Raw genomic sequence first — 23,952 nt, 5'->3', positions numbered from 1 at the left:
TACATTTATTTTCATTAAGAGGATGGTATTGTTCTTGTCCGAAACGATGTGGCAAAACATCACAATTACTCCAATTGTGATGCCTGTGCGGCCGATAATTAGTGCCTGATTTGGAGAGACAAAAGAACTCCACTTGGGAAGCATGTTAATTGCCCACATATTTCCTGGGGTCAGGCAGCCATGTTACATCAAACGCTAGATTTATTATGCCATTTAAATCATTTTGGAATAATTAGGAGTTGTGTTGTGCATCTGACTGAGCAGATCCCAAGTACAACATCATACATCTAAATTACGAACCGAATGGAGCCTTGCCAGCAAATATGAGGAGTTAAATTGTTGTTTCATTTCTGAGGCAAAAAGGAGGGAATTTGTATTTTCTACATCCCCATATTTCAAAATAATTACTGGTTTGTTTCCGTTTGCTTTCCTGTGTCTGAACATGTGCTAATAATATATATAACAGCTAAATTATAGGTCCGAACCATACTGGGAACATTCTGGTATCTCTGTGGTGTTGGCTAGCTGCACCCCCAGGTATGCTCAGAGGCAACAACCGTGCCAGGTACAGACCTGACTGCCTCCAGCAGTGCATGAGGTTTAGTTTCTTAATATCAATATATATAATTTGATATTAATATCAAAGCAAGGCTGGATACCTGTTGAGTGGGAACCTCCCGATGTGGTGAGTCTCATACAGGTAACGCGTTGCACCCCAGAGCATCCAGCCAAGCATCCAGTCACTCTTGTGTCACCTCTATGAGCATTAATTGTTAGGAACAAAGTGCTATATTACCTTATTTCTGTATTTCCAAGGAATGCCTGTGTTAAACTCAACAAAACAACATTTTGGTAAAAGAAGAAGTTATTTCCAGACACTCCAAACCAATCTGTTGGCTCACTGCTGTAACCTGACATCAGTCTAATGGCAATAATTTGGAATGCGTCCCACATTTTCCTCTGTAATTTCCCCTTTCTCCTCAGTGAATCATCAGAAAGTGTTTCCATAAAACATGGATCTGGGTTTTTTCTGGGATAAATCCAGTAAGCTAGAAGCAGTGAATATTTTTCTGCATTGCCTTCAGTGGAATTGGTTTCAGCAATGTTTGCAGCACAGAGCACGTATAAGGCATAGGATGTTTCAGTATGTAACTGCTGTTCAGTGATGGTTAAAATAATTTCAGTGGGAGAATTAGGGATTTGCAAGTAAAAACATTGCTACTGGAATAAAGGGAATGTTGAGAGGAAGAAGGTTACTTAAAACCTGGTAATTTTATGCAGAATTTGGTAATTTCTCTGGGGATTGACAATTATTAAAACTACCACTTGTAACATGAGTGTGTTGACATGAGTATCATCACTTGTGCTCCAGTGCACACTGTGGCTTCTTCCTTTGGTGCATGCAGAGATTCAGCACTGAAGGTATTTCCACAGAGGCACATCTCTTCTGCAGGGCACCATATCTGTTTGCATGCAAAGCACTTGGCAGGACTTGCTCTTAACACACAGACATTCTTACTGTTGTTCTATTCCAGATTTTCCTCTTATTCTTCAGTGAACCAGATTTACTGCCTGCAGAAAATATACTGGGTTAGCTTGCAAAATAGGACTCCAGGCTGGTTTGTGTTGGAAGGGACCTTAAAGCTCATCCAGTTCCAGCCCCCTGCCACAGGGGCAGCACTAGCTAAGTGAGTAATATTTGCTGAGGGGGTGATGGGAAGGGGTGTGTGGTACAAAGCCAGAGGAGCGATGGGCTGCTTGTGTTCATGCCCGGGCATGCTACCTTGTGTGGCAACAAAAGCAAACCTTGTTTTCAGATGACAAGCAAGAATAAAGGCAGAGGGATGCTGTAATGCAATGCAAAAGCCAACACCACATCACTGGTACCCCCAAGCTGGCTGATGAGCACCCCTCTGCAATGACCCCCTGTTGCTCCCCAGCTTTATCCAGAGGAAAGACACAGCAACATCCTGCTTCTAGTTTGGGAATCTTGATTTTTTTCCCCCTGTTTCTAGCAATTTCACTTTTCTGCCACTTCTCCAGAGTTTTTGCTGACAGGACAGAAGCGCTGGTAGCAAACACATTATTCATTGTGATTGAATGCCTAGTAATTACTTTATATACTTTTTCAATTCTCAAATTAAAACCATTTACTATTAGGAACAGATGTTAAATTCAGGGCTCTTGTTGATTGTTGGTGTGACACACACATGAAACGCTTTAAATGAGAAGGCTGATTGAATTCTAAATATGCTGATCACACTAGGGGGATTGAAAATAAATGAAACGGGGAATAAATGAGACGTTTCCAAGAAGAGAAGACAGAGGTGGGGTTTGTTTCTCAAATTCCTGATTGCATAATCATGTTAAATTCTGCAGACTAAATACAGTAATTTACTCTATGTTAGAATCCCAAAAGCGAGACTTGCATGGCTGTTACTTCAAAATGGCAGGAGAAAAGCATTTAAAAACTAAGGTAAAATCTATTTGCAATGCAGTACCTCAGATGTTATCCACACACTTGTAGGGCCTTGATGTTTTCCTTTCTTTAATCAATATAAGTACATTTCCCATGAAATCTGACATTATTTCTTACCAAGGCATCACTGCCCATCACGCAGGCTGAGCTGACCTCTTGCAGTCGCAGTGCCTGTAGAAAGCCCCAGCCCACTTTCCCATCTGGAGAAGGTGATGCTCTCACTCTGCAAGGCCTGGTGGTAAAAAGAAGTGAGAAAACTATTCCAAAGCACAGCAGAGGGTCTGCCTCTTAGGCTGGAGTTAAGGGCAACCAACCACTGTTAAAGTAAGGAATTCTTTCTGTGGACAAATTTGTGCTCATATTTTTCATGAGAAAATAAAAAACCCCTATCAATACATTAATTTCATCCATCAATGTAAAAATGTCTATTTTAATCATATGGGAAGATTTTGCAGTGTTTTCTAGTGACCCTATTGCTTTGGAACCTCTCTGCTGGGCAGGTGTCATCTCTGGGATGCTCCTTGGGAACAAGGTGTGAGTTCTACTCCCGTTCTTGCCCTGAAGCCACAGGAGGTCTGGCCTGAAGTCTGCAATATCAGTTCCACCAACCTACTTCCCTACTGGCAGGGGGTTGGAACTGCATAATCTTTAAGGTCTTTTCTAAGCCAAACCATTCTAGGGTTCCATAAAATGGGTTATTTTCCAGCTCTAGGTTAGGTGTCTGCTGAACACTTTCCTATACTGGAATTAGAGAAGATCCATGCTGTCTATGTAGAGCTTTTTTTGGTACCCTGACTTCACAGGATTTATTGCATACAAGGAATGAAAATTAGAGCTAGGAAAGTAAGGCAGTAACAATTGCAATTAACCTCCGCAGCCCCAGGTAACCCTTGGGTGTTGGATTTAAATCACATTGCTTTTAATTAAGTTTAGTGGCCAAGCACTGCTTGCTCTAAAATATTTTGCTGGCATTTCTTCTGCAACAGAATGCTTTAAAGCTTGAATGTTGTGCTGGCTTGACCCCATGTGAACTAATCATAGAATCATAGAATAGTTCGGGTTGGAAAGGAGCTTAAGATCATCCAGTTCCGACCCCCCTGCCATGGGCAGGGACACCTCACACTAAACCATCTCACCCAAGGCCTCGTCCAACCTGGCCTTGAACACTGCCAGGGATGGAGCATTCACAACCTCCCTGGGCAACCCATTCCAGTGCCTCACCACCCTAACAGGGAAGAATTTCCTCCTTATATCCAATCTAAACTTCCCCTGTTTCAGTTTGAACCCGTTACCCCTTGTCCTGTCACTGCAGTCCCTAATGAAGAGTCCTTCCCCAGCATCCCTATAGGCTCCCTTCAGGTACTGGAAGCTGCTCTGAGGTCTCCACGCAGCCTTCTCTTCTCCAGCTTGAACAGCCCCAACTTTCTCAGCCTGTCTTCATACAGGAGGTGCTCCAGTCCCCTGATCATCCTCGTGGCCCAAAAGGGAACACCGTAGGGAATGGAAATGCAGGTTGAAAAGGCAGTTTCGGATCAGGTACAACTTTCATAGGTTACAAAACACTTTGGAGTACGCATCCTTTCCTCTCACATCTGATGTAATTTACAACACTTGCTGAACTTCTCAAAATAAGAAGAGTCCCACTGAGACAAGAAGTTGTTGTTGCATTGAATGACCCTTGACTCCCTATTGTCACTGTATGTGCCACACTAAAGCAGCCTGGCACTGATCCTGGATAAAGTCTTCTGACACATGTTGTCTTCTGGGGCTGTCGTGCCTTATTATGTTCATGAGCCATGGAGGAGAGGTTGCTAATAGCAGACATTGACCCACTGGTGGTACTTGCTGTGAAAACATTGTTCAAGCTTATTATGTTAATGACAGAAGGATGGGGAGCTTCCTAAAGAGTTACTGTGGCATCACAGACATGCTCTATTTATTTAACTGATTGATCATTTAAAGGTTTATAAAGTGCCTTCTCTGTCTAATAGCGCTGCATAATCATGCACATACAAATGAAACAAGCCACAGAGCTAAGGCAGAATGCTTGCTGCAGAGCTGATTTCCATGTAAGATCTCAAGACTTTATGGGTTTATTTACATAACAAGTCATGGTCTAGATCTCCACCTGCCACAGAGCTGGCTTCAGCTGTAAATTTTTACAGTCTGGAGCTAGTGGAAGAGAAGAGAATGGTTCACATATTCCAGTGGTTTGAAATACGTTTCTTCCATTGAAGAAAGCAGTGTGATTTTCTTCCAGCACAATGATCTCTTCCCTAAGAACATGATGCTTGCACACTATCCCAGGGCAAAGTAATGACTTCTCCTTCCAGTTAATGCCTGCAGGCTGCCTCTTCCATATGTACACTCCACCAGAAACAAATCTTCTGCAAACCTCTGGGTCTGAGCATCCCTGATCCGCTGGAGCTGGGGGAAAGCAGAGCTCACAGTGCTCTCTGACTGTGACAGGTTAAACCCAAGTAGATAAAAAGATCTTTACATAGACAAGATGCTGTCCTCCAGTTGGAAAAGTGCAGCAGAAAATAGTCAAACTATTTCTTAGTATAAATGGTCCAGCCAAGAGATCTTACGGGCTCTACCAAATTTGATGACAGTGATCAATAAATCAGACTGTGGACTTAGAAACACCAACCCTTTACAGATGACGCCCTTCAGTAAACCTCTGCTTAAACATCCTTCAGAAAAATCAATGCTTTATTGCAAAAAGTCCCTAGTCACAGCCCTCTCTCAGATAGCAGAAAAACCACAAAAGCAGAGGTTTGCTGTGTGTTTAATGGCTGGAAGAGAAAGCAGGTTTATTACCTTATTTTCCATCTTGGTTTTTACTGGGCAATTCAAAACAGAGTGGAAAACCCACCCCGAACAGAAGCTCATGTTTTGACATACCTCAGTTCGCAGCACATTCCCAGCACCTGTGTTACTTAATAAAAAAGCAGTCGGATGGACGGACGAGTTCTCTTGGCTCTTTTTGCTCCACAGACCAAATCGTGGACGTGTCACTGTCCAGCAGGGCTTTTCTGTTGAAATCTTTACAGCTCCCATCACTTTAATGCCCCTGGACGTCAGGTTTGTGCTGGTGACATCTTTGTGTTGTTCTCTGTTCAGGTAGCTCCCAATGAGGAGGTGGTGGCTGGTCTGCAGCAATGGCTGGGCAGAAACTGCTGGTGGCTGTACCCTGACTGTCTGTGCAGGGCCATTCCCTCACTGTACAGCTTGGGTTTGATTTGCAGCAATTTACTTGGGAATTAGTTAGCAGAACATACAGACCGAAGGTATTGACTGGAAAGTGCGTGCTGGTTCTTCTTTAACTTTGATGACATTAGCGTATGAATAAGAAACCATGTCCTGGCGCCTGCTCACTTGGCAACAGAGGAATTCATGGCGCTGCTTTCTGTGCTGGGATGAGCATCTGAGATAAACCTAGCCGTAGGCTTCTACTGCTGATGAAGGGCTTTGTGTGTGTGTGCTGCTAAATACAGCAATACAAACACGTTCACATACATGGCATGTCTTACTGATGTTTGCTGGTTGATTCAAAGAGGCGTTCTCCTGGGGTACACGTGTATAGCCTTGATTCGTCTCATCTGTGTGCAGAAATCTGTGATGAAAACAAGCCTTGCTAGACAGAGAGCAAGTGAGTTGGGCTTCTTTGGAAGAAAGAAGAACTCCAATGAAGAGTTACTGCAGGAGGGTGAGGTACTCTGCCAGGGCTGCTCTCGCCTCATCAGCACCTGATCTTGTAGCCTCCAAGTGCCCATTGCTGGTGCTAATCCAATCTGGTGAAATTCCCAGTGTCTGGCACAAGGAGTCAGCCTTAGGAGGTCAATAAAGGAAGAGGGAGAGGGGCAGAATGGGGGGAGACAAGCTGGCAGTTGAGCTTGCTTTTTTTCTGACTGAATCTGTCCTCAGTCAAAGATGCATTGATAGGTCTGATAAATTGTTGTCAGCATCAGTTGCCTAACACAAAGGCTTTGCTTCACCTGGAACTACAATACATCCCCCTGGTCTCCTTACACCGGGCAATAAGTTCTTGTAAAGCCCCCCATCTATAAGAAAGCATTCATGGTACACTCTGGATCCTCAGGTCACCTGGTAGACAAAGGCGGAGCAAACTTGCTTCCAGACTTTTGGATGGTCACTGGTAAGACCAGCAGAAGAAGGGTTAACCTCTCCTGTAGTACTTCCCCCTTTACCTCCTTGAATAGGGAATTAAATGGAAATTACTAAATTAAAGTAATCTGAGGAATTAACTTAATTAAAAATAGGAAAGTTCAGGCTTGAGTCTCTTCACTCCCATCCTTTTGAAGGTTACGCTGGTGGAGCTGAGCTGGTGGGAGTGCGGTCCCCTTTGTGACCATGCTGACATCCACCGCTCCAACAGAGCATGTGTTTGGGTGCACGTCTTCATCTCCAAAGCTATTCTGGTGCTGCCAGCTGCTATTGATTGAACTGTATTTGATCTTGCTATTGGTGGCTGATTGGTGCCAATCAACTTCATTCCTGGCTTTGCAAAGTCAATGGTATGGTTGCAGCTTCCCCGACCAGTCCACTGTGTGAATACTGATAAAGTACCTCAGCTTAGGTTAGAGTGATTAAAAGACCAGCCTATATGTTAGCAATTCAAGTACTTCTGGGGAGAGTTCGCTGTTCTGAGCATCCCTGAAGTTCGCTGTTCTGAGCATCCCTGTGTGAGCATCAGATTCTGATATTCTGAGCACACAAAACATCTCTCCAGATAAAAATTCAATAGCTCTCCCCAGTACTACCTGTTAAAACTCAGACAGTAGATTAAATATTTACTTGTTCCTTCTCAGGTACTTCTGCTTCACCAGGAGAATTTAAAGTGGTACTAAACGCTGAGGAGCAGCTGGGTGGCAGCAGGAGAGCACCCAGGGCTGGACTGTGGGCCTGGTGGTGGTGGTGGTCCTCAGCTGAGCCTAAAGGGATGCAGGCACCCATGGCCATACAGCCACTGGGGCATCCCCTCATGTGCTCTTTGCATTTAGATGCTGTGGATGTGGCATAAACCCTATGCTGGGATTTGACACTATGGGCTGTGGAAGTCCAGAAGATCTGCTAAAAGCTGATTCTAAATTCCCCTTAAAAATCATTGCAGTGTAAACAAGCACTTGGGGTTTAGGAGATTCTTCGATGTTGAGTGTGGGTGGGTTTAGGTTTGATCATGGAGTTATACCTTGGGTTGAAGTGCTTTGAACCAGAGCCTGTATAAGGTCTTCTACAGTTAATAGGTGAGATGCTGTGCTGGCAACTGAACTAGTAATCTTGCTATTTAAAAATCAAATGAACTTCTTACCTTTCATGCTTTCCCCCCTTATTCCTAAGTAACATCCGTGCATCCACTGAATATTTTATTCAATCCAATTTCATTGGAAAAAAATAATTCTGTTTTTTACTGTTGGTGCCCAGCTGATGTTTCCTTTTATTTCATTATTTATTCCATTCACTTGGGTTGAAATTCATGCTCGATTGTCCTGTAAACTACTTTACCAAGGCACTTCTGAACTGTAAAAGTATAGGAGCGGTTGGTACAACATATTCCAGTAACGTCAGTCCAAATGACAAGATACAGTGGATGTTAATAAGGTCAGGCTTTCAATGGCTTTTTCTCGTTGTCTTTTTCGCCACCACCACCGAGGGATGCTTTTTTTGTGTGACTTGTAAAGGTGGATTAGAAACACATCCAGCAACAGTTACAAAAGCAATTTAGACACCATGATCTTATTTCGCTCAACCATATGGACTCGATATCTCTCACATCCTTTATTCCACGTACAGGTTTTTTCCCTCTTGAACGGCTGCTTGCTGTAACAGATGTGTGGCTTACAGAAAAGCCCCACATCTGAGCTAGACAGAGCACTGCCCTTGTATTCACAAATAGAGAGGAGTTTACTGCAGAAGCAGGGGATAACTGAAGTTTTGCAGGCTTCTGTCTGCTTTGGGAATGACTGGCAGAGGGACAGTGAATATGTGCAGAGGTAACACAAGAGAACTTCAGCAGGTTTGCTTTGCAGCTCCTACCTTCTTATGGATTCTGTTTCATAAAAGCCAGAAAAAGGGACTTCAGAGCAATTTGCTTTGGAAGTTAGTTGGAGCAGACATTCAACTCTTAAGTAAATCAGCTCCATAGCGTTTGACACACACCATGACTTCAATTAGTATGACTTCCACCATTATCTAGACAGAGGAAAAGATGTACCATGCTAATCAGAATATTAAAGTGACACCGGCATTTATATATTATGAATATTTACTTAACAAATGAATGCATGATAAATGAGATGGGTCTAGAAATCTTTCTCAGTAGAGAAGACATGGATTTTGCCCCCCTGAGGAAATTCTTTCTTGTGCCTAATCTGGTTATCAAATTTTCAGTGCATCTTAAGCTGATACCTCCTTGCCCCCAGAGAGCAGCTCATGTCACAGCTTGTACAGGATGCGCTGCACATGCAGGCATGGTATGCAGTTTTCTGAATGGCTCACGAGGCTGAAAGCTATTTTGAGGCAGCTCTTTCACCTGTGTTTCTACACCAGTTGACCCATCCACAGACGATGAGTCCAGATCTGGAGCATGAAGCCCCATATTCAATTCAATTTTCACAGTCAGAGCACTGTGATCACAGGGACCATAGGTTTTAATGTGAGAGCATCTCAAGCTGAACAAGTTCGAGGTCCAATATCATACAGATGTGCTCGCATTTAGGGTTGTGAGCATACATCTTCTCTGTCACACTCCCCTAGTAAGACTTGTGTAATCTTCAGTGTGTTCCTTCATGGTTATTTCTGGTACCTCTGAGCTACAACTTCCAAGGTTTCAGTGCTCCATTTCCTGCTCTCTTGGACATCTTCATGTTTAAGATGCAGCTAGCTCCAGTGTTGGTGTATAGCAATTTGTACAGTAACCTTGTACTAGCATTGTCATGATAATTTCTTAGCCATCCATCATGGCAGTATCTCTGTGTCCTTAAGTAGAGCAAGTGACACCTTCTAGCAGCCAAAGAACTTGGATTACATCTTATCTGGAGCTCAGCACAGAGGGTAGCCCTCCAGTAGCTCTGTCTGGAAGGGTAAAACAGCTGTCTTTGCTGGCTTTTTCCACCACGTACAATATCTTAGGAGGGGACTTTGCTGTGTAGGTCACTGTGCTGTGGCTCCGGTGTTGATTTATTTTGCTTTATTTCATGCTGTTCAAGTTTATTCTTCCCAAAGCCTTTAATCTTCTTGGAGGGAAGGAGATGAAAGCGTTGACACAAACCATCCATACACTCAGTGACCCTCACTGGGACTTGCCCCAGACTCTAAAAAGAAGAAAGGGGGGAATTATACGAGCCCATGATTGCTATGAAAGCACAGATACAACGGTCTTTCTTCCCAGCTAACCCGCCGTGGCTCTCCCTGCAGTTTCACCCACAGCAAGCACAGGGAGGATGCAGCCCTGTGTTTGTGCTGGGGGCTGGCTCTCTTTCCCATCGAGACAGACAAATTGTTCTTATTACCAAACTCCTGCCCATTAATACTGCCTTGTTGACTTCTCCTTAAACAGAGGAAGTCAGCAACTGCAAAATCCAGCAGCAAGCAAGGCTCATTTTCTTGCAGTGTGTGATGACCATTGACAGGGTTTGTGTGTGTGACTGACACAGTAGATTAATTTACAACAAAGATGCAGCTTCCACATAAATGACATCAGGAGATATCTTTAGTGCTGTGCTCATCTGCCTGAAGGGACAACGTGGTTTTCTATTACTGCTAAGATGTGCAATAGCATTGCTTGGCTGATTTGGTTTGTTTTATATTGTGCTGCCAGTTCAATTACAAATACAGACAAGCTTCAACAATGGCAATAAAGCACTCATCCTCCAATAGCCAGGTACCATTCAAATAGTGAGGGCACCAAGAAAGCACTGCTTGCCTCTGAAAACGTAGTGTCATTGTAACTTTGAAAAAGGTGGTGTTGGGATTGGTGTGTTCCCTCAAATACAATGCTTCCAAGTGAGTATGTAGTTGCTGATCTTTCATAGTACCCTTCAGGTCTTGAATAGGCATGTCACGTCCATGGCAAAAGTAGATTTCTTGATAAAGAACAGCCTTTTCCATCACTTCTATTTGCCCAGTTTGTGGAGTTTACAAGCCCCTGGATAAATGGCAGTTTGCACATACTCAGCTAAGATGCTGAAGATATTTTAGCAGCCATTTTAATCCAGGTTTTTGCCACACTGGGCAGGATGCGGCCTGGGACACTCCTTACAATTGCATCTGTGACAGCAATGTGCATGCAAGGAAGGCGGTGATGGAGCTGCTTGGTTTTTTAGGGCTTGATATTGTGACCTTAACAATATTCTTTTAACACAGCCCCTGTCTTTGGATGTGTGTGTGTCTGAAACTGCGTTTCCTTTGCCATGTGTACTAATGACCTGACTCCTGCGGTCTGCCTTACCCTTTGTATTAACGTTATCTTTCCGTGGGACAGAGGGCGAATGCAAGAAGAATCAAGCACAAGTTGATTCTCCTGCTATCTTACTGTCTGCAGTACATAAATCTTGAGAAGTGTGCTCTGAATGGGAAAAGATACCAACTTAATGATACATTTACTCTAACTACGGCGGGCCGTGCACAGAATCCTAATGCGTGCTGCAGACTCTTCATTGTAACAGATGTTGCTCTCTGCTTATAAAGTAAGTTTATTGCATTAACTGCCTGTAAGCAGTTTACTCTCTAGAAGATTCATAGGGTAAATTAAAATTATCTAATTATTTGTTATCTAATTTAATAGAGAGATGGTCTGGATCTTCAGATCTCACACATATATTATTATATTACAAGACAGCATGGCAGAGGTCCCTTTGTGAGCGTTTAGTCTTTAGTAAAGCCTTTGACACCGTTTCCCACAGCATTCCCTGGAAAAACTAGCTGCTCATCGAATGGGGGTGTTAAGCCTGGAGAAAAGAGGCTCAGGGGGAGACCTTCTTGCTCTCTACAGCTACCTGAAAGGAGGACGGAGTGAGCTGGGGGACAGTCTCTTCTCCCAGGTAACAAGCAACGGGACAAGAGGAAACAGCCTCAGGTTGGCAGGGGAGGTTTAGACTGGATATTAGGAAAAAATTCTTCACCAAAAGGGCTGTCATGCATTGAACAGGCTGCCCAGAAGAGTGATGGAATCACTGTCATTGGCGGTATTTAAAAGACCCATAGATGTGGTGCTTAGGAACGTGGTTTATTGGTGGACTTGGCAGTGCTGGGCTAACAGTTGGACTCCATGATCTTAAAAGTCTTTCCTGACCTAAATGATCCCATGATTCTGTGAGATCTGAACAGCTACTGAATATGAAGATAAACTTGCAGACACATCTAGAGCTCGGCTGCAATGGCCTTACCAGGAAGAACCCGCTGGACTATGACTTATTCTGCTGTGCAGACCTGTCCCTCTGCCTCTTCAGCTGACACCGAGCAGAGTCCTGCTGCTCTTGGGAGCTTGCCCTTCAGTCGAGAGCCCAGCTCTGCTGCCACGTCTCTGATGTGTCCTTTCTCACAAGGTTCATATTCTGCCACGTCCCTGCAGAGACACTGCGGCACAGAGCACACAGGGATGCTCCAAGCAGAGCACAGCGGTTCGTACACTTAGTTGATGGCCTAAACAGTGTTGATTTACTAATCGTTAGTTATTCTCCTCTCCACACCTAATAGACAGCTCTGGTTCCAATGCTAACCAAGTGCCACCTCCCTCCTGCTCTCCCAGCTCCTGCCTTTTTTGCTAACATCTTTGACCTCCATCCCCCAGGTTCTTGAGATGGGGTTAAAGAGTCTGGCTCCATCATCAGGATTGCTCTGCAAACCATGCCCACTGCTTTCTGCTTCATGTCCAGCACAAGATGAGAGGGGTCTTGGTTTGGAGCAGAAGGTCCCATGCACTTGAAGGGGAGAACAAGTGAGCCTTCCTTTTATTGTAACGCTGATATGTACATTTTCTCCCCTAATTTTCACAGTTATTATGACAAATGGCTCGTGCTGATGTCACTCGTTTCCCCACAGGTCTCTTAACTCCCAAGTCAGCATGTAGCAAGCTGCAAATGGCATTCCAAAATGAAAAATCACAGGTGTTTTCTGGATGCCATCCAAAGAACGGAACACGGATTTCAGGCAGAAATCAAATCAGACCGCTCGGAAAGATCCCCCTGCTCATCTCAGACAGTCAACAGATGGTAGTCGTGACATTAAGAGTCAACCTTCTCACCTGGGAAACCCGTGGTCATGAGCAGCAGAAGTGTACATTTAAATTAAGTAAGTCTTCTATGAAAAGCTTTTAGTGAGGAAGGGCTGAAACAGCACTAATGCAACGCCACAGACTTGGGTGCTGTAGGAGAAATAGGGGAAAGAACATCTTTTGCTGCATCCCACATCCTGATTGCTAAAGGCAATAAAAATCCACATCATCTTCAAAGAACTACTTGGCTATCTATATAAATACACACATATATGCAGCCATTTTTCTTCTTGCACTTATTCTGTGTGTTTTGGACAATTGTTTTCCAGGTGTATGTGTGCTCTGCTATTATTAGGCCACAATAAAGGCTTTTGCTGGCCTCTAATCAAGGACCAGCCCGGCAAGGATCTTTTAAGATGATGTTAATGCAGCCCAGGTTAGCTATTTATGGAAGAAATTGTTTGGTGATAGTTAGGTTTTGTTGCAGCTTAGAGTTTGTTATGTATTTGTGTTATGCAGGAGGCGCTGTAATCAAGTGCTAACATCACCCTCACATAGTTCATATTTGCATTGTCTGCACCAGTTTATTCCATTCTGTCCCTGATTTGCTCAAGGTGCTGGGAAAGTCCTGTATCTTTCCCTTATCCCTCTCTCTACCTGACAACCACATCAATGCATGCCATTAAGAAAGAACTTACCAAAGCTTTGGCAGGGTTCCTCATGTCTTTGCTTAAGCCTGATGGATAAATATAATTTATGTAGCCTTCATTGCCACTATCTATTGTTGATTAGGGAGAAATGAATAACAGTTATGAGAGAAGCTTACTCTTGGGTTACCTGTAACTTTGAATGGGTGTGTAAATGTTACTCTGTTGGATTTGTCAGGGTAGACCCAGGCTGATGCAAACCAGAATGTATTTCTGAACTGGAAGAGAGGGATGTTTGGGTAGATGCTTGTTGGTCATCTGGCTTTTCCTTTCTCAAAGGGTTCAAATGTGCAGGATTGTAAACAGCACTTTTCATCACCAAAATGCAGCTGCTCATAAAAGAACACAGAATGACCAAACGTATAAGAAATGGCAGAAATACATCATGGGAGGTTTAATTAGGGGGAAAAAAACCCAACTATTTGAATAAGGATTAGTTTCTGTTGAGGTGAGGATTTCCCCTTTGCTGTTTCCTTTTCTCTGCAGTCACCACAATTTGAATCCTGAGATACCTGTGTTAGTTGTGACGATACTGTCGCGAGCTGCCTCAGCTTTAATACTGCAAGAAATACAAATCCCACATCTGTAGGAGAATCCTTTGTGTTTGGCTTGGCAAAAAGAGCCGTAGGGAAGCTACATAGTGCTGGGTTTTAACGTAGCGTGGTGTTAATGATAACTACTTAATATTTTACTCATATGTTCCTTTGGGTTCATTTAAACTGCAGCTCTCCTAAGCACTGCAGAAAGGCATAAAATGATAAATTAAGCTAGGTCAAAGAGGAGAAATGATTTTAAATGAATACAAACATCTAATTTGTCTGGATGACTTTTAATGAATTGAAACGCCAAAGCTGCTCGTGATGACAGCATTGTAAATCCTATTTGTCTCTACTAGAATTCCTTCATTCTTTCCCACTTCTTCCTCCTGCACTCATACATCAAGTCAATGCGGTGAGACTTGCCCTATTGAAGTGGAACCAGAAGCCAAGCTTTCCAAACCTGGGGTACTCCGTGGGGCTGCCTTTGGGTAATGCCTGACTGGTCCATACTGGGATTGTGCAGACCAAACTGCAGAACTCCAGTTGCCATGGTATTTGCTGGATTATTTGCATTTATATATAGCTATGTTTAACTAGTGATCCTGGACTGTCCTTCAAAGGTTATGACTGCATGTAACCCTGAGCTACGCCATACAAACACAGTTAATCTTTGTCTCTGCAGCAAAGGTACAAGAAGAATCATTTCTTGGTGGTTTTGTCATCACAGGATGTTTTTCACATGGTCCTAGTAGGAACAATTAATGCTAGTGACATATATGAGCTAGTAACTTATGGTAGAGGCTGCTCCCTTGCCTTGTCATTAAGTAATTAAATCATGTGATGGCACAACCAAAATGCAGTAAACAAAATGGGAAAAATAATTAAATGGCTTAGAATTCACCCACTAAGACATTAAAAATATTATTAATTTGTGAATATTTATTATGGGGATAATGAGCTTAATGAAGATTTAAACAGCATCTTCACTGAAGTGATGCTACTTAGCTGAAGTAGCTGTTACTGCAGGAAGATGAAATTGCAGTGCCCCGTGTAGTGACCATAAACCATCTGAAAAGAAGCAAAAAAGCATGTTGATTTAAACTTCTGCTTTTGCAGTTAATTACAAACCGGTGCTGCAGCATCAAAGGGCATAAATCCCCATATGCTGGATGGAAGCCATCAGTGATCAGACTACTAATACCGCTGACAGCCATCTGCAGGGTTGCAGGTAGAAATGTTGCTTTTTTTCTTTCCTTTTTTGCCCAGCAGGTCTTCACCAGTACCTGGAATATCGGCAGATCCAGCACTCCTATTGATTGCTCCACAGTCAGAAGACCATGGCTCCTTCTGATTATTTTTCATGCCAGTAGCCTGTCAGGGCTCTGATCCTTTCTGTTCTGGGCACTGCACAGAGAAAAGGAAGCAGTTTGCTGCCGTGAAATACTGCCCAGGGAGGCAGAAGGTGGAAGGACATCTGTGTTTTGCGCACAGAGCAGGCGGAGGGGCAGATGCCCGCCTTGCAATGAGCTCCGTTACTGCTGCTTCTTTCCTGCTTTGCTTTTTCACATGCCTGTACCAGGGATTAACTTAACACAGGCAGTTCCAAAGCACGCTTTGCAGCAGGGGCATGTCCTTGCCCCTCATTCTACCCCACCAAAGCGACTCCACAAGCGATGCCGGTAAATAGAAGGCTGTGATTTTGCTGCAGACACTAAGCATGGGATGTGCTAGGCTGGTGGCACTTCAGCTGCCTCTAAAATCCTAGGAGTTGAGGCTCCTGCTCTCCTATAGCTCCCAGCTCCGGCCACAGCAGACAGCTTGCTCCAGACATTCATAAAGCTCATCTAACAAATAGTTTTCCCTCTGAGGGGGAAGGACAGCAAATCCTTGAGGATGCCACATTCACTTTATTGAAGGGCTGGCAACAGGCAGCTTGTACCTGGGGCTGGGTGACGTGAGGCTTTTTTCTGGCACTGAGTTTCCAGCAATCTCACAGCATGCTCTGGACCACCGCAGCCTTCCCAAAGAGGTGTGAAAGCGTCTATAAATCTTCCCAGCTATCACTCGCTCATCAATCGTGAGGCTCTTGGCAGCTGAATGGCTCCTGAACAGTGTGTGCTACACAGCCAGCGTCCATTAGTTGCCTTTCTCCTGCAACACCACAAATACATTATTTGCCCCTGGTGAGCATCTCCTTGCAGGCTTGCATTAACACCACAGCCCCTAATTTATTGGGCAGGGTGTGCTTTTCAATGATATTTACAGCCTGGCTTAATAGCGTGGCTGCATTTTGTTTGCTGCAGATGATCATTCAGGGATTTGTCTGGCTGACTTGAAGAAACACTTCGAAACAACTGTCAGGGGGGTGATTTTATTGCTGGAAGGATTTAAATAAACACAAATTTAACATATCCTCTATGTTACGTGTCCTTTGTGAAGACTGGATCAGCCTTCACCCTGCTTTGGTGATGTTTTGAAGGGATGATTGACACAGACCTGATTATAACTCCCTAAACCTGTGCCTTTCCCGGAGTCCATTTTATCTGATACTATGGCCGTTGGACTCTGTGCCAGAAGACCTTTTCCTGGTGCTCTCACTCATAAGGCAGCATTAGAAGTCTCGTTATAAAAGCCTTCCTTGCAGCAGTCAGCATGCTCTTGGCTTATTGGAGGGACCGTGACCAGTTTTGCCTTGAAAAGTGCTGTACTCTTACTTTTGATGTAGTGCCAGGTAAGTGCATCTGCTAATTGTCCTTTTTAACCCATGTAATAACATGGACCAGAGCATTTTCCTGCAAACGGTCCTGCAAAGCAGCTCCCACTGCATCCAAGGGATCTGTGAGTGAGCAGCAGGAGCTGGGACTCAGCCTGCAGTTGAAATGCGGTAATGGAAAAGAGCACTTTCTCTGCTGCCCTTATTCCTTCCACGCCTGCCAAAACCATCCTGCCTGGATTAAAATGTGCTCTAGTGTGGCTGGAGAGCTAGTGGGTGAACTGCTAGGGCATGAAGTGCTGTGCCACTTGCATGATGGTTTTTACTCCTGTTTTTCTCTGCTGAAGTCCAAGTGTTGTCACATACCAATGGAAGAGCAGTAGCTTTAGGGTGTTTATTAGAGCATCCCCAAGTATCTCAGGCCCCCAGCCCCCAGGCCTTTAGGACAAGTGAATCTGCATTAGTTGACCATAACACAAGTTGACTGCTGATGTTTTCAGCAGAATTCATTGCAGCTTTAATATGTTGACTATCTGCACAATTTCTCCTTGAATAATTTTACTGCCATATGGGGTACTGTAGACCTTGAGCTGCTGGCTCTGCGTGTAACCCCTTAAGGAGTCTTGCTCAATGAGTGGTGCACAGCAACCTCCACATCCCTGGGACTAAGCCCATGTTTCTGCTGAGTCTCTGGTGCAATATTTGCCTTGCTAACCCACATCCTCTTATGAGAAGCACTCACGAGTGGTGATGGACCTGCTGACACAGCCACTGGCTGCAGCACACCAGGGATGTCAGGGCTCTGTGTAATTTGGGGCAGAGCATGCAGAGCAGCCCCTGCTGGTGAATTGAGTTTTTAGGGTATAGAGAGGATTTTAGCTTCCAAAGCTGTCAAGTTGGGGGTTTCCATCAGCGTTGATTTGAGCTTCTAAAGTAAAACAGTAAAAGAAAAATGACCAGATTAGCCTAGCAAGGCACAGGGAAATCTAAGAAATTCTTCAAACCCTCCTGTCCTTTACTATTTAGCTTTATGCAAAGCATAACCTCTAGCAGTATATGCTGCAGTTAATATTGTTGACAAGCCAGGATGTCTTTCAGTCCAGACTTCATATCTTAATTAAATGGAATTTCTTTCAGCAAATAATGCTTGTCAAAAGTGGGGCACTTTTTTTTTGCCTTAGGACTATTACAAAGATGCCATTAGACATTCTGATAATTAGCCATCTGTGTCTCAGTGTTACACTAGTTCCATGCAAAGACAGAGTGGTCTTTCCCAGGCCAAAATCATAATGATAGATTAAATGCACAGCCATAGCAGGCTAACCTTAAATCTAACACCATAGAGCTGTAGTGCACTGTGCCCAGCTTGGACCTGCAAATTCCCAGCTGCAAATCATAGACTCACAGAATGGTTTGGATTGGAAGGGACCTTAAAGACCATCTAGTTCCAAACACACTGATATAAACTGGTGCATGTAAACCCACACATGTGTATCTATATAAATTAGCCTCAGCTGCTTGTTTAGGGTGGAGAGGGGCTTTGCCCATCACTTCAGCTGTAATTCATTTGAATTAATGCACCCACAGTTTAAAAAGCCATTGACTGCAGACTTGTATCCAGTGCAAAAGGGAGGCAGCATTTTGTCATTGATAGGCCTAACACCCGAGGATAAACCAGGCACTGCTAGCATGAGCTGTTGTCAGGTTTTATTGTAAAAATTGAAGAGGAAAAAAGGCATTTTCTGTATCTATAGAGAGCACTTTGTGTGATTCTATTTTGCCCTTCCTCTTCTATACCAGGTTACCGCAAGTATGCTGTGCGAGTGGTACTATGTAACGTGTTAAATACAAATGTATTTCACGTATGGCACACTGATAGTGTGTTGGTACAAATCTCTGCTGAAGCTGATGTATTAAAAATGCTTTCATATATTTTATAAACAAGGGGAGGCATTCGCATGTGGAAGCATTCCAGGAGGAGGCTTTTCCAGGTAAAGTTGACTTTGATTTTTCCCATTGCATGTTTTGCAGTGTATGTGTTCAGGGCTGAAGAATACCATTAGTCTGTCTTGAGATAAACAAACTGGACTTTTAAAAGGTGGTGTTGACCTGTTGTTGAGTGCTGTTGACCTGCTGAAGCTGTGGACAGAGGGGATGGGGTACTCTAACAGCAGCATGTGAATTCACCCATCTATGTAGAGGCTCTTATAGCGAGTGGAAAACATCACCCCTAGGCCACTTATTGAGGTTCCTGAGGCTTTTCCAGCAGGTCTCGTGGGGTTGTTTTGATTTATCTGCTGAATAAGCTTTTGTCTGCAGGAGGAGCGCTGGATTGTGGCTTTGGGAACACTGGGAGAACACAGAGGTTTCAGAGACTGATGAATTTAATGGTGGGGGACACGCAGCTGGAAATGCTGTTCAGAGACAAAGGCAGAAAGAGAAAAAGGGTGAGAAAACAGCCCCTGATTCATCAGCACGAGGCCACATCATACATTTATCTTAAGGCTTTGCTTGTATTATTTATTTTGAGCTGTGCTACATCTACTGGCTTCAGCCCAGCGTGGAGGGCAGGAGAAGGCTCATTGCCATGGCAGGGTGGGAATTTCGTTCAGGATTCCTGCCTCTGTTACTAGACCTGTGCTTCATGGCAGACTTAAAGGACTCACTGAAGTCCAGGATGAATAAGGAGTCTACTTAGGCAAACCATAGGCTTGTGTGTCTAAAATACAAAGCTGCAGCAAGAGGAAAGTATTTATCTATTATAATGCAAATGGGTGCTAAAATGTTGCTCTCTGCTCTTTGTGACTGAGGTATAGACAAAACTGTTTGAATTTTGTTTTCTTCAGCCCTAGCTTTCAAGTTTAATCACCTATTTTCATCGGTTTTCAGTGTCCTCAGTGAGGTTTAGGGAAAGAAATAAAAAAGCTCTTAAGCTGCACATCTTTCATTTGGAGAGAATAATAACTTGTTGGGTTTTTATTCTTGGCCATATGTTTGCTCAGGTCTTGGTGAAGATGTCTGGGAGATCTTGTGCTTGGGAAAGCCTTTAGAAGTGAGGACTCGGTGTAGTCAGTTAGGACTCTGGCACACTTCTCCAGTCCTGCTGGGACGTGGGACAGGTCTGTGTTTCTTTGGAGGTGGTGGCAATGCAGGGCAGTTCCATGCTTCCTGATCCAGCCTTTCCCCTGCCCTGTTAGTTTGAGAAATACCCAGTACCCACTGTGATTTTTGCCAATGCGGCCCACATGTGAGGGGAGAAAGGGCAATTCTGCACCAGGATGCTGTCTACAAATGTGATTGCATCTTCTCCCCCCATTAACAAATAAAGGCTACTGAAGATATGATAAAATAAATCACATAAAGAATTATGAGGCTTGAGAAAATGCCTTGATTTAAGAGAATAAAATCTGCTTTGGAAATTATAAAGAAGCCTATGTATCTACTGGATTGAAATAATTTTAGAGAGAGAAAATACTGAGTACTTTTGGCTATGGGATAAAGATGGCATCCTGCGTGCCAGCGCTTGGATGCCAGTCAGGCAGCTTCAAAGCTGATGCGTTGAATATGGAGCTGACGTTGTGGTGAGCAAGCTTGAGAATGGGAGCAGGGCTGGCTGGTGCTTGCTGCCTGCGGCAATATGTGGTGTCCTCCTGAAGGAGTTCAGCTGTGCTTGACACAGCAGGGACTTCTCTTTGCACTAGGATGAGATGTGCTGATGATGTGGATGAAGAGAACACCTGGAAGCTTAGCCATCAGGTGGGATATAGAGCATTACAAGTTAGCCATTTGAAATAAAGGTGAGCTGAGAGGGTTACTAATAAGCCAGTAGTTAGCCTCTTGTTCTGGTTCACCAGTATTTTTGACACTATATTTTAAAGTAATTGGCTTGGATTCCATGTAAAATTAAGACTAGAGCCCAATACCACACTCCAAATACAGATTGAGATAATCCATCTGTTGATATTGAGCTGCACAACAGGGTGTTTGGGGCTGATGGTCAGCTTGGGGAAATTCTGCATCCTTAATGCTCAGGGACAGTTTGCAGGAGGCACAGACCTGCTGGGTACAGCTGTGCTGAACTGGATGAGGGTTGGAAGCAGGAAATAACACGGTTTGAAACAACCCAAATTACTTACCAACGTCTTATGAATCTTTTCTAGCTTAACTGGACCTGCTTAAAGAAAAGGGAGGTGGGAATCCAAGATGCCGGCTTGGTCTCCCTGCCGGACCCCAATCAGGTGAGGCATTGCAAGCTTTTAGTGCAGAAATGATGCATTTTCCTCTGCAGAAACTTCCCTCTGCTTTGTGGAAGTCAATTAACATTGGGTTTACTGTGGCCTTAAATACAACACTAAAACCTTTCCCTCTGCAATACTCCTTGCAGTAAAAACCCAGAAATCTCTGCAGGTAACCCTCCACTCTCAGTGCTGCCATGATTACAGTGGCTGAATCCCCAGCCATCATTGCACCCTCTTGTAAGTTAAAGAGTGACCAGAAAGTGTATGGCTCTTGGGTTGGGCATCCAATGGCACCACTTGCATGCCACTGTGGGGAGAAACCTTTGCTAATCCAGGCCTTTTGAGTTTTATGTCTGGGAATGGCAGGGCTCTGACCTTTGTAAAGTGGGGTGGGCTTCTCGTGTGGTTTAGTGCTTATCTTGTTTACTGGTGGCAGCTGGCTCTCTGCTCTCTGCTGTGCTCACCCCTTTAGCTGATGGCTTTGGACAAGTGTCAGCACAGACTGCCAAGGGTTAGGTACTGAAGTGCTTCATTAAAGAAGCCTCTAGGCCATGGCAATTTGCATGGCAGAAGCACCCCGGCAGGGCTCTTTTATCCCTTAAAGTTAGTAGGGGTTAGAAAAAAATAGCGGCTTTTTGGTCTTGCTTTTTCTCTTGCAGCTACAATGAGCTGGAAAAGGTAACACATGATCCCTGTGTTTCCCAGACCTAAGATGAGACATGCAAGAGGTTCTGAAGGGGGCCTATAGGGATGCTGTGGAAGGACTCTTCATTAGGGACTGCAGTGACAGGACAAGGGGTAATGGGTTAAAACTGAAACAGGGGAAGTTTAGATTGGATCTAAGGAGGAAATTCTTTCCTGTGAGGGTGGTGAGGCACTGGAATGGGTTGCCCAGGGAGGTTGTGAATGCTCCATCCCTGGCAGTGTTCAAGGCCAGGTTGGACAAAGCCTTGGGTGCCATGGTTTAGTGTGAGGTGTCCCTGCCCGTGGCAGGGGGGTTGGAACTGGATGATCTTAAGGTCCTTTCCAACCCAAACTATTCTATGATTCTAAGAGGCTTGGTCACCTTTGTGTGGGAGTACACATCCACTGGGATGTGTTTTCCTGATTTTTTTCAGGCATTTTCCTTTTTCTTACAATGAAGGAGCAATAAAATTACAAGGAAAAAAACAGCCAAAGGAAAACAGCGCTGCTTCACTAGCCACTCATGTCTGTGAGGACTATAAGTCACCCCAGCATCATGCATCAAGGCACTGAGGGCCTTTAACAGTTCGTCACACAGCCCCAGCCCGATGCAGCTCTGTCCTGCTGCTTGGGTAGAAGTGGAGTCAGTGCCTTTGCATCTTGGGGTCACCCTGATTTGTCTCAGCTGTGAGCAGAGGTGAGATTCCGAACTCCTTAATCCTCTGAGCTTTGCTATTTCAATCTTTATTCTTAGAGATCACTGTTAAAAAGAACCAATCCTCTCATCAGAGGTTAGAGGAAGGGTGACGTTTCAGGTGTCTTGCTCTTCCTCCAGCAGGTAGGAGCACCACATTCCTGACCTTGCTGTGCTTGGTCAGGAGTTTGTCCCATCCTCAGCACCAAATACCTCTTATATACACCAGATCTTAGATAAAAGAATCACACAGGATTTCCTGGTCTCCAGATGGAGAAATTTCCCTGTGTTTTATTTCAATCTGCTCCAAAAATTAACAAGGGAAAAAACATGTAAAACCTCTCTTGCTCCAGAGGAATTGGGTAAAGGAGACTGGGAGGCTGAGGTTCCTCATGCCACATCATCGGGGTAAAGATGCACTAAGGGAAGGAGGGGTGAAATCCAGGCAGGAATTAAAAGCATCTGGGGACAGCAGTGGGTGGTACCTGTCATTAAAGCACAGTGATGGCAGCGAAGATGCACATGAGCAGGGAGGGGAGGCTTGCCAGGCTGGGGATGAGGAGCTCTTAGGAGTGAGCAGAAGCACTAGGAGAGGTAAATAGACCACTGACTTCTGCTTTGTTTGGTATAACCTGTGTTGTAGGATTTTGGTTGTAATCTGGTACAGAAAGCAGGTGCTGGTTGCTTGCCTTGTGGGATGCACTTCCTTAGACCAAGCAGGATTTACCCCCAGGTTTCTTAAGAGAGAAATTATCTGAGCATGAGTTAGTGAGTCACACGATATGCAACAGAGAAATTCCTGGGGTGCAGTGTCCAAGTCCCAGGGGTTCCATGAACAGCAACAGCTGTGCATGTGTGTGAGCCTTTGGATGTTCATTTAAAGCCCTAATGGGAAGGCACAAAGGGGGTCTTCAGGAAAGAATTATACAGGCATCATGGCATGCCCAGATCTTTGATGAATAATCAGGTAACTGTGCTCATGTCAAAGCTTCTATCTCCCCCAGCCTCAGGTCCTGCTTTTCTGGTCATTTTGCTGACCTGCTGTCGGGTCAGACAGGGAATTAGCTGTTACCTCCTTGCAGAACTGAGATCTTGGCCTTTTCCTCTGCTTTATGCACTACCTTGCACACTACTGGGCACTCTAGTAATTAAGACCTAATCATGGTATAAATCAAGGCAGTAAGTACTTGTCGACAGGTCATCAGGACTCATGTGCCTCGGGCAAAGCCCTGTTTATGGAGGTCAACACAGCCGAACAGCCCAAGTCCTTCAAGGAGGGAAAAGTGTTTTTCAACAGGTTGAAGACCTATTGAAACCCCTCCCTCCAATCCCCTTTCACAGGGGTGATGGAGCAACCCTGCCTGTTCCCCATTTCCCACCCATCCCATGGGCACCCCCCCTTCCACCCACAGAAATATTTGGGGATTTCTGTTGATTATGTTTTTTGGTAGTGGTAAAAAATAAACCAAAGTATTAAATGATAAGAACATGTTACTTGTCACAGATTCCAAATTAAGGCACTTGTGAGTTTTTTTCTCTCCAATTTAAAAGTGGATGGTTTCTAAATAGTTACTGAACTGCGTAAGTAAAGATGTCAAGTAAAACTTTCATTCAGAAAGTGAAAATATTGCGGGAAATACTAAGACAAACCAGTATTTCCA

The sequence above is a fragment of the Pezoporus wallicus genome, unplaced genomic scaffold, assembly GCF_028554395.1.
Source record: "Pezoporus wallicus isolate ANWC-B61680 ecotype Strahan unplaced genomic scaffold, APGP_CSIRO_Pwel_v1 contig_12044, whole genome shotgun sequence".
NCBI lineage: Eukaryota > Metazoa > Chordata > Aves > Psittaciformes > Psittacidae > Pezoporus > Pezoporus wallicus.
This window is presented reverse-complemented; position numbering follows the sequence as displayed.